General features: G+C 44.9%; 1 long non-coding RNA gene across 6 annotated transcripts in view; it reads right to left on the bottom strand.

The window, feature by feature from the left end:
* Nucleotides 1–7,425, bottom strand: part of LOC137164841 (uncharacterized) — a 42,088-nt gene extending 34,663 nt beyond the window's left edge. For all 6 annotated transcript variants that reach the window (XR_010923219.1, XR_010923220.1, XR_010923221.1 and 3 more), the window contains exon 1: nt 7,295–7,425. This is a non-coding gene — a long non-coding RNA (uncharacterized lncRNA). The remainder of the gene's footprint in view (nt 1–7,294) is intronic.
* Nucleotides 7,426–12,235: the final 4,810 nt, after the last annotated feature.

Below are 12,235 nucleotides of genomic sequence, written 5' to 3'. Positions count from 1 at the left end.
GCACTGGCTGGGAAGGGCATGGGGGGACTTTCACCTAAGAAAAAATAATCCTCCCTCCCTGTAAAACAGTAAGAGGCAGTCATACTTCCTGACATTATATCATGTTAGCAGCCCACTGTAGACATGCCACTGGGGCCAACCACTGAAATGCAACCCACAACCCAATGTAGTGTATCACAGCACAGGGACAGCCCTGTATCTGCACTGCCTTGCACTTTGTCATCGAGAAGTGCAAAGCAAGCATGAAACCATCACTGGTGGGAGTGGGGAGTTCTGATTAGGCAAAGCTTCACACTTCTGCAAAGCAAGTGTATATGCAGGCACGAGGTGCAGGGCACGGACAATCAGGCTGCTCGTCATAAGTGATTGTAAAAATGACTACGTAGAACTGCATAGTAGTCTGAAATTCCAGATCCAAATGTATGCCCAATTTACAATCCAAAAATTGTTTTCCTACCTGCCTCGCACGTTCCACCTGGAATGGAAAAGTTAAGCAGGATTCTTTCTGCCTCAATCAAGATTTTGCCATCAGAACTTAACTGGCAGTTTCATAGCTGTTAGAGCAATTCAGAGCAAAACCCAGGTCACTCTTCCATGGCAATGCTGGATCAGCAGAGCTAAAAGGAGTTACAGGCTTACCTGTCAGCAAAGCAAGGTGCTATGACTCAGACACCCAGGGAGCAGATGTGTTGAGTGCTAGCGCTGATTAGGAATTTTTAAAGAAAAAATATCAGAAAATGCCAGTTTGTTGAAACCAACATCGTTTGCAAGAAATGCTTTGTTTTGACATGTCTTCTGCTTTAAAAAAAGTGGGGAAAAGATGTCAAGTTGTTGAAACATCCCACTTTGAACTTTTCTGAATTTAAATGTCAGTTTAGGTCAAAATGTCAAAACAAAAGACAAAGTTAATTTGTAATAAAACAGTTTAAAAGGTAGATATTGAAACTTTCTGAAGTTACCAAAACAAAACGTTTTGATTAGGTCAACCTGAATTCTCCCCCCACCTTCCTTTAGATTTTTGGTTCAACAAAATTTTTCAAGATTTCCACTTTGTCCCCATTTGGCATGAGGAATTTTTTTGAAATCTCAAAAATTCTTGTGGATGAGAACCACTTCCCACCCAGTTTAACTGAGTGCAAGAAGGTGCCATTTTTTCCATGCACACTTTATAATCACAGCAGTGCTTGTTTTTGATGCGACTGGCCCCTCAAAGACATTAATGAGTGTTGGGTTAGTAGTAAACCCAGATGTCAGACCAAATGGCCAACACAACCAGCAACATTCAGAAAGTCATGATACTTCCTACAAGGTCGGTATATGTCTAACACCTCATTAAATTCCCTCAAAAACACTGAGCCATGTCTTTAACCACGACCCTTTAATGTCATTTTCAACAGACTAAATAGCAGTGTATTAGCGTAGCTGTCAAAGCTTCCAGTTAACCTCTGTAGCAAGCGAGGTTTAGTGCCTTACTCAGCCCATGGCACATGCCTCTTTTTTTAAAGAGTGAAAAGTCTCCACAAAAAGCTAAGAATTTGTCCTGGTAAAATATTCAGGTGGGGTTTACACTGCTGCAAACCTTTTTAACACAGCGGGACTGCACTGGTGTAACGGAGCAGATCCTGACTCATGATCTTTCAACAACCAGGGCAAAATTGCTTTCTTTTATTAGTCTTTTGAACCCTCTTATGGGCTCAGGAGTTAGAGGAAGGGAGATCCTGTGGTTAAGAGTGCACTTTGGGGGTCGGAAGCTGTGGGTTCAATTTCTGGCTCTGGCATAGACTCCATACAGTACACCTCTGAATTTCTCTGTATTATCCTTTTACTGTCACTGAATCACATTTTTCTCTGCAGAAAGTTCTCAGGGTGCAGAGTACAGGAAAGATGTGATCCAGAGTGGCATGACCAATCTAGCCCCCCCAAAAAACAAATCAGGAGCTGGGCTTAAAAACCAGGAGCTTTTTAAAATAGTGGATGCTTTTTCTTTGCCATCTGATTTGAGAGTCTTTAGGGAGTACTCACTTCATGGCCTTAAGCTTTTCTCTGCAACCATGGTGGCTAAAGTTTTTAAAATGAAAGCTGAAATCCCCATGTAATCAATTGATTCCTGTAGCTGGGGCTTAAGGAACACAAACACTTCCAGATTTCTGATGAACTTGGGAGGTGGCAACAATGGACTGTGGTCCCTCTCACTTGTTTCCTTGTGTAGGGAAAGCCTTAATTGCAAGTATAAATTCTTGACAGTGTCCCTTTAAGGGAACAACTATTCTCTTGAGGAAAATGTTCCCAGGCAAAATGTTTCTCTTCTGAGTGGGTAACATGTTACTCACAGCAAAGTCATTGCCCAGTGTAGAATTGGGCAGCACAAAACACTTAAGGCTTCTTTTAGCGAGGTAAGAACTACAAGGACCATCCACATCTGTAATTACTGAGTTTCAACCTCCTTTACTAAGAAAAAAAGTCACATTTTACGACTACTTCGTGTTCCAACAACTGCATTTTATTTTGGAGTTTTTTGTACTGAACTTAAATACACCTGCACGCTTATTGAAAAATCCTGCAATACATCAGTGTGGATCCAAAATTCAGCAGTGATGCTATTGGGCCCTATCCTTAATTGGCCTTCATGCAAGAGCCCCACGGGGCAAGTGTCATACACCCAGAGAAGGGGACTGTTGCACCCAGGCACAGGACTGGTTCTGCCATCTCCGCACCACCTGCACAACAGCTCTGCATGAAGCCAATGGTCATTGGCCCATGCTGGAGCAGAGGTGAAGTGGAGGGCCCAGGGAGGGCCACAGCTGGGATGACCCTCAGTCCTTGATTACGGGAGATGCAAATTCTCCTCTGTTTAGGTGATGGCATAGGGCTGGGGCTGGCCCCTTGCATTTTGCTCCCTTATTGGATATACTATAGTATTTTTAGAAGGTCTCTCTACTGAGGGATGCACACATCTTGAAGATTTTGAAATTCGAGTCACAGAAGCCCTCAAAAGAGGAGAGTTTCTTTTTCAAACTCCTAGAGGCTGCAAAATTCCATGAGAAAAAAGGAAAAATTTGCTCCCAGATGTAATGGCATGGAATAGTCTCAGTGTATATTCTAACTTGGAGCAGAAGAATCTGGAAGTGAAGATTTAGGATGCAACTAAATAATGAACAGAAGGGTCAATAAGACTTTTGAGGGTCAAAAAAGACCCATATTGGGTCAATCCAAGTTTCGGACAATTGTTCAGCAATTGTTTAGCAAAGTTCAAACCGGTTAGTATTGGACCTAACCCAATCCATCCATCTCTTACAAATTACCTTCAACTGAGCCTTCCTCTTAATAAGAAATAACTGATTATTGTAATCAACTTCCATAAAAAAATTAGTTGAGGGTTTTTTTTTTCCCCCCCAGTAAGTTCTAGTTTTAGATAAATTGCCAGAGTCAAAGCCAACTTCTAAATTGAGTAATTTGAGACATTTGTCAGACTCCAAAAAATGCTTTAATTAGTGATAGCTAATGAAGTCCTGGGGTAATTAAGAGAACATTTGTCCCGCCTGCATATTTTTTTCTTGTTTACAACAATTTTAAAAAAATACTTTGAGTCTAGACTTCAAGAATTAAGCTTTTAGTTACTGTGTAATAAAGTACTTATGTAATTACTAACTGAACTAGCATTTTACTGATCAAGTTAAAAAGTTTCCCTTTTCCTTATCATAGTTAGAACCAGCAGGAGATTGAGTTTCTCCATCTCCAGGGGCATATCAAATGCAGCAGAAGCCATTTATTCCCTCTTGGGTGCTTTGAGTGATGCCTTTTGGGAGTATCTCCTGTCTACAGCAGACATGTTGGTGCCAATGATGTTCCTTCCCTATCCTACTCCAGGGCTGAGAAGGCAGGAGTCTCATTTCGCTTCCAGCTCAGAGACCTGTCATTCAGCCAGAAATCAGTATTTAGAAAGCTATCCTGCAACATTCCCTTTGACAGCTTCCCTGCGTGGCTGCTGGTCTGTGGTGCATACTGCAGTATCCATACCACACTTCTTCAATTAGATATTCATATAAACTTACATCTATAAGCCAGTGCCGGACCCCAAACCAATCAGTTTGATTTCTCCACTGGGTAAAGTTCTGCACTCCCCAATCCATGGAGTAATAATTCCCCAAATACCCAATTTCCCACCGGCACCTCCAACCTTTTCTAATTCAGCTGCTCTTGAATTTTACTCACTGTATCCAACTTACTCAGCTGAACATGATGGCATTGTAAAGGGAAGACTGGAGTCACAAGTACTGTGAGGGTTTATATAGACCGACTCTGTGCAGCGCTTGCCTGGGACAGGGTCAACACCATGCCTTTGGCTAGAGAAAGCAGCACAGCTGATTGCCCTGAATGCAAGGCAGCCCATTAGGAATTAATTCCTCCCTCTCAGGCATGGAGCTGGATAGGTTTGGGAGCAGAGCTGTGCAGTGAGAGGTTCTTTAGAAAGAGGGATGGAGTTGAGAGGCAAAAATGATTATTAAGAACCAACCAAGAGTGGGTGGGGAGGGTTGTATTTTGTTCTTAAAGGAGCAGCATGTACCTGACACACCAAGCTTTCCCATAAGAGTGTTTAACATCCAGTTAAGGGTGTAGCTTCCTTCCCAGGTCCAAGCAGCCTGTCAGAAGCAGCGCAGTTAAGAGGCTAGTGGCTGATGATTAGAGGAGGTTGAAAAAAGGTTAATTACATCTAAGGAAACAATCTTTTGCATTTTTCAGTTTCATGACATTTGTTTTTTGTTGAAAAAACTGAATTTCTTTTGAAAGTTTTACACTACAGTTTTACTAAAAACCGAATTTCAAAACCAAGATTACCAAAAACTAATTTAATTGGAAACAAATCTACCCTGTTTTCTGTTTTTTTGCTGAGAAAAATCAAAAGTTGTGACAAAAGAACATTTGCTATGGAAGTGTGTCATGGTCACAAAGCCACATTTTTTCCCCCAATAAGTTTTGCTGAAAAAGTTTTCACCAGCTCAGCTGCCGAAACATGTGAAATCTCAGCTTTGTTTCCAAGCAGCTGGGCAGAGAGCAGCACTGGTGCTTCTGCAGTTTTCTATTCCTTCCACCTCCCCCCAGTATGCTGGGTTCCCAACTGACAAACCACAGATTTTTCTAATCAATCTATTAAATGACTCAAGAATGTAGCTCATCAGAGAGACATGCTCAAGTTGTAACATGCAGATCCAGATTTCAAACACTCCAGTTTTGGAGGTGATTTGGATCTAGGTTTTTGGTACAACCAGTTATGAAAATAGTATCCATGTGCAAGGCTCCTACTGGCCCTCTGCATTCAGCAGTGAACTGTGCACCAGGGAACTCTTTGGCTGTAGTAATGTGTAAGTGCACAGAGTGCAATTGGCTGTGGGATGGGTGAATATTCCCACTGGGAAAATCCACTCCAGCACCAGGCCCACCTGTTGGCATTGTCACAACCCTTGCATCCTGTGTGGTCAGTGCCCTAGTGGCTTTGCATTTTGCACAAACACCTCCACAGGGCTGATGTCTGTTCACTCTCGGCAATCAAAAGCACCATCATTCAGTCTTCCCTCAGAAGAGCAAGTTGGAACTCTCACCCCCCACATCAACTCAGCAACAAATACAACCACCTGGGGAATAAAACCCAGCAATTTCCAGTCCTTTAACCCATGGCAATGTGTCGCTGATCAGCACAATTGGTTCTAATAGCTCCCCAGGTGGATTCAGGAGAGCAACGAGTTGAACATAAAAATCCCTTTATTGCCATTTCACTTTTATATACCCATCAAGCTTTCATATTTAATCTCCTACATCACAATCGCTGATCATTTTTAACATTTGACATTGATAAAGTGCCCACTGCTATTATTCTGACATACTATAAAACATGACACCCATTTGCAACAGAAGAGGCAAAGAATCGATACCCAGCCCCATTTTCCAGTGCAGCAGTAAATCACAGAGAGCATAACAAATGGTTTTAAATACAAGCCCCCTCCACAGCCAATAAAGAACCAATGGATCTCTGCCTCTTGTCAGATCACTCAAGTGTCTTCTCTTTTAAATGAGGGTGTGGGTGTTGAAAAAGAAAATCCCCCACCCCACACTTTTCTCCTAGAGGGATATCTTTCTGAGGCCTGATATCGTCCAGCTGTCCAGAGTCTCTTTGTTGCTGGCTATATCATGAGCATCTCCAGATACCTGAGTTTGCCACCTGAGTATACGAACCAAAGCCCATTAAACTCAATGAAGATATCACCCTTGTCTTCAGTTGGCTTTAGATCATGCCCTGGGAGTCAGCTAGCTTTAAGCTTCGCACACAGCATTACCAAGATGGGAAAGTCAGAGTTAAGACTGCCACCTTGTCCCACACTGGTGCTCTTGACGTAATATTTCATATTTATTTAAGGGAAACATCTCAAATCGTTCTAAGCCTCCCAGCATTCCTGTGATGTAGGCAAACTTTCTAGTGTGTTAACCAAGCCTCAGAGCTGAGATGGTTCTGTTCATGAACCTGCCTTTGATTTTCTGTGAGGCCCTGGGTGAACTAAAAGACCCCAACTCCTAGCAATCCTGCTCCATTATAGGAAGGTACCCCATGCCATGGTTTATGTTTTCATTAAAAACCAGCCACATCACACATCTGACACTAAATAAGCACATCTGCATGTCTCTTTTGGGTCAGTTCACAAGAGGCAGGAGCATCCCTGAATCCAAACACATGCACTGAAATACCATAGTCCTGCAAGCCCATGTCAGCCGGCACAGGCCAGCCCAGGGTGCTACAGTATGTCCACACTGCAATGAAACTGACTTCAGAAGTAAGTCCCATTGCCAAAGCATCCCATTCTTTTAGGAGACCAAGTGCCATTGAATCACTGACCTTTTTTTTACCCACTTTAACAGCATGACACCTAGCTCTCACAGGCACCCCCTCTGGTCAGGTGTGTCTGCAGTCTTTAAACAGTCCCAGTGCTGGTATCAAGTCATACCCCCAGGGCTTCTTCCCTCCAGACAATGATTTTGCCCTCTCTGGGCCACTAAGTAGTTCAGATCCCCTGGGGGGGAGGGGGAGGGAGGTGGGGGCATTTAATCATTGTCCACTTGTAGACCACTTCCCCAGCTGCCTATGGGGGGAGGAGGGGGAGAACCCAGGCCCATCTACTACTCCAGATCCCAACACTGGGATCCTAAGAATGGCAGCCACACACTACAGGCCCCTTTAAATAAACTACTTTCAGTTCCCTGGAAAACTTCCCCACAGCCCCAGCCTTTATCAGTGCTTCACCTTTACCTCTAGGCTCTTCTTCTTTCAGGCCCAGCAGCCTGCCACAGCTCAGTCACACTCCTCCAGTCCCTGCCGGTACAGAGCTGTTCATGGCACTGCAGCTCTTTTTGGTCAGCCAGGCACACCTTCTACACTCCTCCTACTCCAGCAAACAACTAAGTATAGGGGCCTCAGCCACCCTGCAGCTCCTTTTTATAGGGCCCTCCTGGGCTCTGATTGGCTGCTCCCTGCAGACTCTCTGATTGGCTGTGTCCTGTGCTGTCTCTCTAAGCTGCTTGGAGGATTTAGCTCCACTGCTCCTTTCCTGGGATCAGTGTGGCAGGATCCTGAAGCCTCCAGCAGGGAGCCTCTGGGCTTAGTCCACTTCAGTCACACCCACTCTGATTTTCTTGTCAATTTCATAGATTATTAGTGTTCAGTTTCAGTGGTGCATTATCTCAAGCATGGGTCATATAAGTTCCTCATTAGTCTCTGTGGACTCACCTTCCTTTTTTAGGTGTCTCTGGGCATCATCACTGCCTTGTGATTAATCTGTAGGATGAAACTGAAACACACACACACACACAAAATCAGCATTATTTAAATAATTGAGATGCTGTACATCTTGTGTGCATAGTTTAAAAATGTTTTCAGCTTGTCCGCTGTCAGAAAGCTCCTAAATAATACAGTTTACCTGAGATGATTGATACATAGGAATCCCGCTCATAGACCCAAAGGATGACATTTTAAATACACCTTCCTTGCTTTTATAAGGAATTAAATGATCGTGTTTTGACAAGATGGATCATATGGAGTATGAGTCTGTTTCTCACTGTGGTTTCAATCTATAGCTCCTAGAGCTGATAGAATATTTCTCTGTCTCTTTAAAATAATGCATAGCTGCCTATTGCTGCTGCATGCAAGAAAACAAATGCTCAGGAGGAATTCCCAGAATAGCATCTCTCTGTAAATGCTACCTGTTTTCAACAGACCCAGTTGCTGATGCTGTAACTGTTACCAGTACTGATAAAGACTTTCTCGTCTGACTTTTCACATCATCTTGCAGTGACTCAATACATCCCCTTCGTTAGATGTTTACCGTATGCATGTTCCTGTCCAACAGGGCTCACTTTGGGCTCAAGTGAGCCGAGCGACCATAGTACTTATAAAAGTAAGGCTCTGTCTACACGGCAATAAAACACCCGTGACTGGCAGGGGTCAGCTGACTCAGGCTCATGGGGCTTCGGCTGTGTGGCATAAACCCTCCGTTCTTACTAGTGCGACTGGAGCACTATACAATAGCAGAGCTGTGTGTCAAAAGCCAAAGCTGGATCAGTACAGGGCAGTCGGTATGAAATGGCCGGGGCATTTACCCAGACCATGTGACAAACTCACTGCAGCCCACGTGGAGAAAATCCCTTTCCCATTTTGAATGGATCACTGCACTCTGGTCCTGATTCTGTTCCTACTGACATGGATGGTTCAGCACCTGGTGACTTCAGCTGGAGCAAGACCGGGCTCTAAGCAGTTAACATGGTTGTTCAAACCAAACCTTGGTGCTTCTGTGGCGATGAAGGCCAGAAATGTTGCTTTTAGCCATGACCTTTCATTATTTTCCAAAGCGGTCCAAGGAGCTGGCACCACGACTCCTGGTTTACCTGTGAGTGGGTTGCCCTTTGGCTCCGTTGCCAGTTGTGGTTTGCAGCTACCCAGGGACTATGGCATCCTGTCAGCTTGTCCAGTTGCAGTGACACATTGGGGCAGGTGCCAGTCAGAGCTGAAAGGGTGTTTTGCTGCTCTGTGCTTCAACAGACACTACAATACAGGCACACACGTCACACCTGCGAGGCCATTCCCAGAGGTGCCGTGGAGAGACGATGGTTTGGGAAAAATCAGAATCAGTCTTTGCCCATGCCAGAAACTCTAAGAAAAAGCTTCCCACTCCTGAAACTTTTCTGAAAGGTACCTGAGCACCCCTCAAAAGTCAGTGCTCATAGATTTTAGTGGGGCCAGGATTTCACCCAAGATGTCTCACATTGACCAAATAAAGCTTTCTTTTCCCCAGGAGGAGAAGTTACCTGTGAGAGGTTTTTATTCATGTGTTTAATATGTTGCCATATGGGAAAGCAAGATTGAGAAAGGCAGTTTTACATCCAGACTGGAGAGTGGCGAGCTATGTGGTCATTCTTGGGGGTGGGCTAGTCCAGGTCTCTGGAATTCATCACCATCCCAGGAATGTTTGCAGATATGTACTGGAACTCTGAGGAGCTTGCATGTCACCTATTCTCAGGCGATAAGGTATGTCCTTGTATTTGCATTAGTGGCTGAGCAATTTTTATTCTACTTTTAGGCCCTGATACTGCAAAACGTTCTGTATGGGAGGACAGACAGGCTGCTCTTGGATTCCAGGCTCTGACCACACAGAGGAGCTGGCAGGATCAGCACCTTGGAGCATATGCTTACTCTGGCAATGAGACACTGAAGCCATAGGCTTTTACACTGTTTCCTGAACTAGTTGGGGCCAAACTATATGGACGCTCACTACAGCCCTGAAAACAAGCCAGAAGTATTGAGAGAATCTAAGAGGTGAGGTGCACTTATTTCTGCTTTAAAAATATTTTAGGCATGCAGTTCCCGGAGCACAGCAAGTTGTAAATCCCCTTGACAATGAAGAGGTTAAACAGCTGCTATGAACTGGTCTGTATGACATGCTGGTTGTTTAGACTGGGGCTCTTAGAATGCCTGGGGTGAATCTAAGCAACAGCTCTCCCCTGGCACGGGGTCATTTTTTATTTTTTTTTCAAAACAGAGGATGTAAAAATGAATTTCATCTCAGCCTGACCTTTGCAGGCTGGCTCAGCACTACAGACCATCACTAAGCTGATCAGAGAGATCAGAGCTGTTGGGGGGGAAGGAGGGATGAAATTGTGGAAGTCAATGACTCTTGCTCTGCTAAGCTTAATACACTAGCTGGTAGAACTACAACGATGCCCTTTGCAAGGGTGGGGGAAAATCCCTCCCACTTGGAAAAGACCATTATCTTGAGACGCCTGCCATGACATTTAAAGAGAATGGAACTTTATTATCCTCCTTTTGGAGACAGGAGATCAGCTGCTGCCCCCAAATTTTTGGAAAAGTCTCTTCCATGGAGAATGAGGGTTGTTCCCCTAGTAATGTTATGTATTCCTTGGCCCCTGGCCCCTGAGACTGGCATCTTCTTCAAGGAGAAAAAAATCCAGCTTTTTTTCAGAGCTGCAAAGTACTTGAAAAAGGCCCATCCTCCTACCCAGGCAGGCTGTGCGGCTGGCTTTGTCCAAGGGGAAAGGCAAACTGTCTCTGGAGAGGTCAACAAGACATTCTCCTCTTCAAGTCTGGTGAGCCCTCTCTCCCTGCTGGGACCTAGATATGGGAACAATCAGTGCTCAAAGCAGCAGCAGCCCTACAGCTGTGGGAAAGGAGACTCTGCGAAAGCCAGCAAGATTGCAGGTGCTTTGAAGCGTCTGTACAGGTTTCCGGCCACTAGAGGGAGAGGCCTTTTTGAAAGCAAGGTGTGGAAGCGTTCTTAGGATACGTCTACACTGCACACTAAGCAAGAGTGCTAGGACCCAGGTCCTGAGTGTTTGCTGACCCAGGTCAGACTGATTTGTGTGTGGAAGGCAGGGGGATTGGGGGCTGAATGTGCGACAGAGCCCAGGTTTAGTGTGCAGGGTAGACCTACCCTAGACACGACCATGTAGATACTGGCACTTTGGCCTTCCCTACATTGCAGGTTGCACCAGTTTAACGTTTCAATTGGATTAGCTAAGCTGGTGCAGACCCTGTTTGGACAGTTTTAACTCTAAGATTTACACTAGTTTGGCCAGGTTGATCTAAAACACGTCTTTGGTTAAACCCCTGCACGTACCGCAGACCAGGGCTCTGATGCTGGACCTTAGATATCAAGTGACAGGCCACTCAGAAAAAACCAAGATGAATAGATACATGGGCTTAAATAAGAAGTGGGCAGAAGGGACACCAGAATTGCGCTCTGAGATGACAGTCACCCCGTGTTGAAAGCAGGCACAAGGCCACACACCATTTCAGTCCCAACTAAGCCATTTTTGAGGATGTAAGTTGTGTCCAGGCCTTATGCTGGACCTTTCCTTGGAGGCATCTGCCAGGGAGTCCAGAGGTTCTGGAGGGATGTTGGCGGCATGCCACTGACTCAGAACCTGGAAGCTTCAATCCGTTGCAGATAATGGCAAGGCAAGGGGTAAGCAGGGATTCTTGATATTCCTTTGTTATTTATACTGAGGATGGGGGAAAGAATGGACTTGCAAGCATGCCTACAATTCATCTATGTAGCCGCGTGCGCCCATCATCCCGACAGCTCAGCGATGTAGCCGTGTGCTCCATCACTGGTGGCTCACCTTATGTCATCTGGCACATTTGGACCTAAGTTCTTCCAATGTATATGTACAGCACGTAACACAATGGAGGCCTGATCCCAAAGCAGCCTCTGGGCACTAGGGGTGCGGGAACTAGGAATGCTGGGGGTGCGGCGGCAGCACCCAGTCTTGAAGTGGTTTCCATCCTATACAGTTTACAGGGTTTACAGTTTTGTTCAATGGCTCTCAGCACCCCCACTATAAAAATTGTTCCAACGCCCCTGCTGGGCACTACCACGGTATGTACAATAAGCTCTGCCAGTTGATGACTACACAAACTACTCTGTTGGCTAACCCTGCCTTCCATTTCCTTTCACACCTTTGTCCAAGTCACACAGATCTTTTGGAAAGCTGATTTGTAGCCAAAACCTGCCCTAGCCTCTCTTATATTGACAGGGTGCGCGCACACACACACACACACACACACACACACACACACACAAGTTCAATGAAAACATCAAATACTCTTGCTGGAAGGTCAGAACGGAACCTTAGCACTAGAGACCTGAAAGCAGAGAGAGACAAAGCAGGCTGCTCCCTA

This window comes from Emydura macquarii, unplaced genomic scaffold (genome assembly GCF_026122565.2).
Source record: "Emydura macquarii macquarii isolate MOO-44397 ecotype Brisbane River unplaced genomic scaffold, CSIRO-AGI_Emac_v2 contig_312, whole genome shotgun sequence".
NCBI classification, from domain to species: Eukaryota; Metazoa; Chordata; order Testudines; family Chelidae; genus Emydura; species Emydura macquarii.
This window is presented reverse-complemented; position numbering and strand designations above follow the sequence as displayed.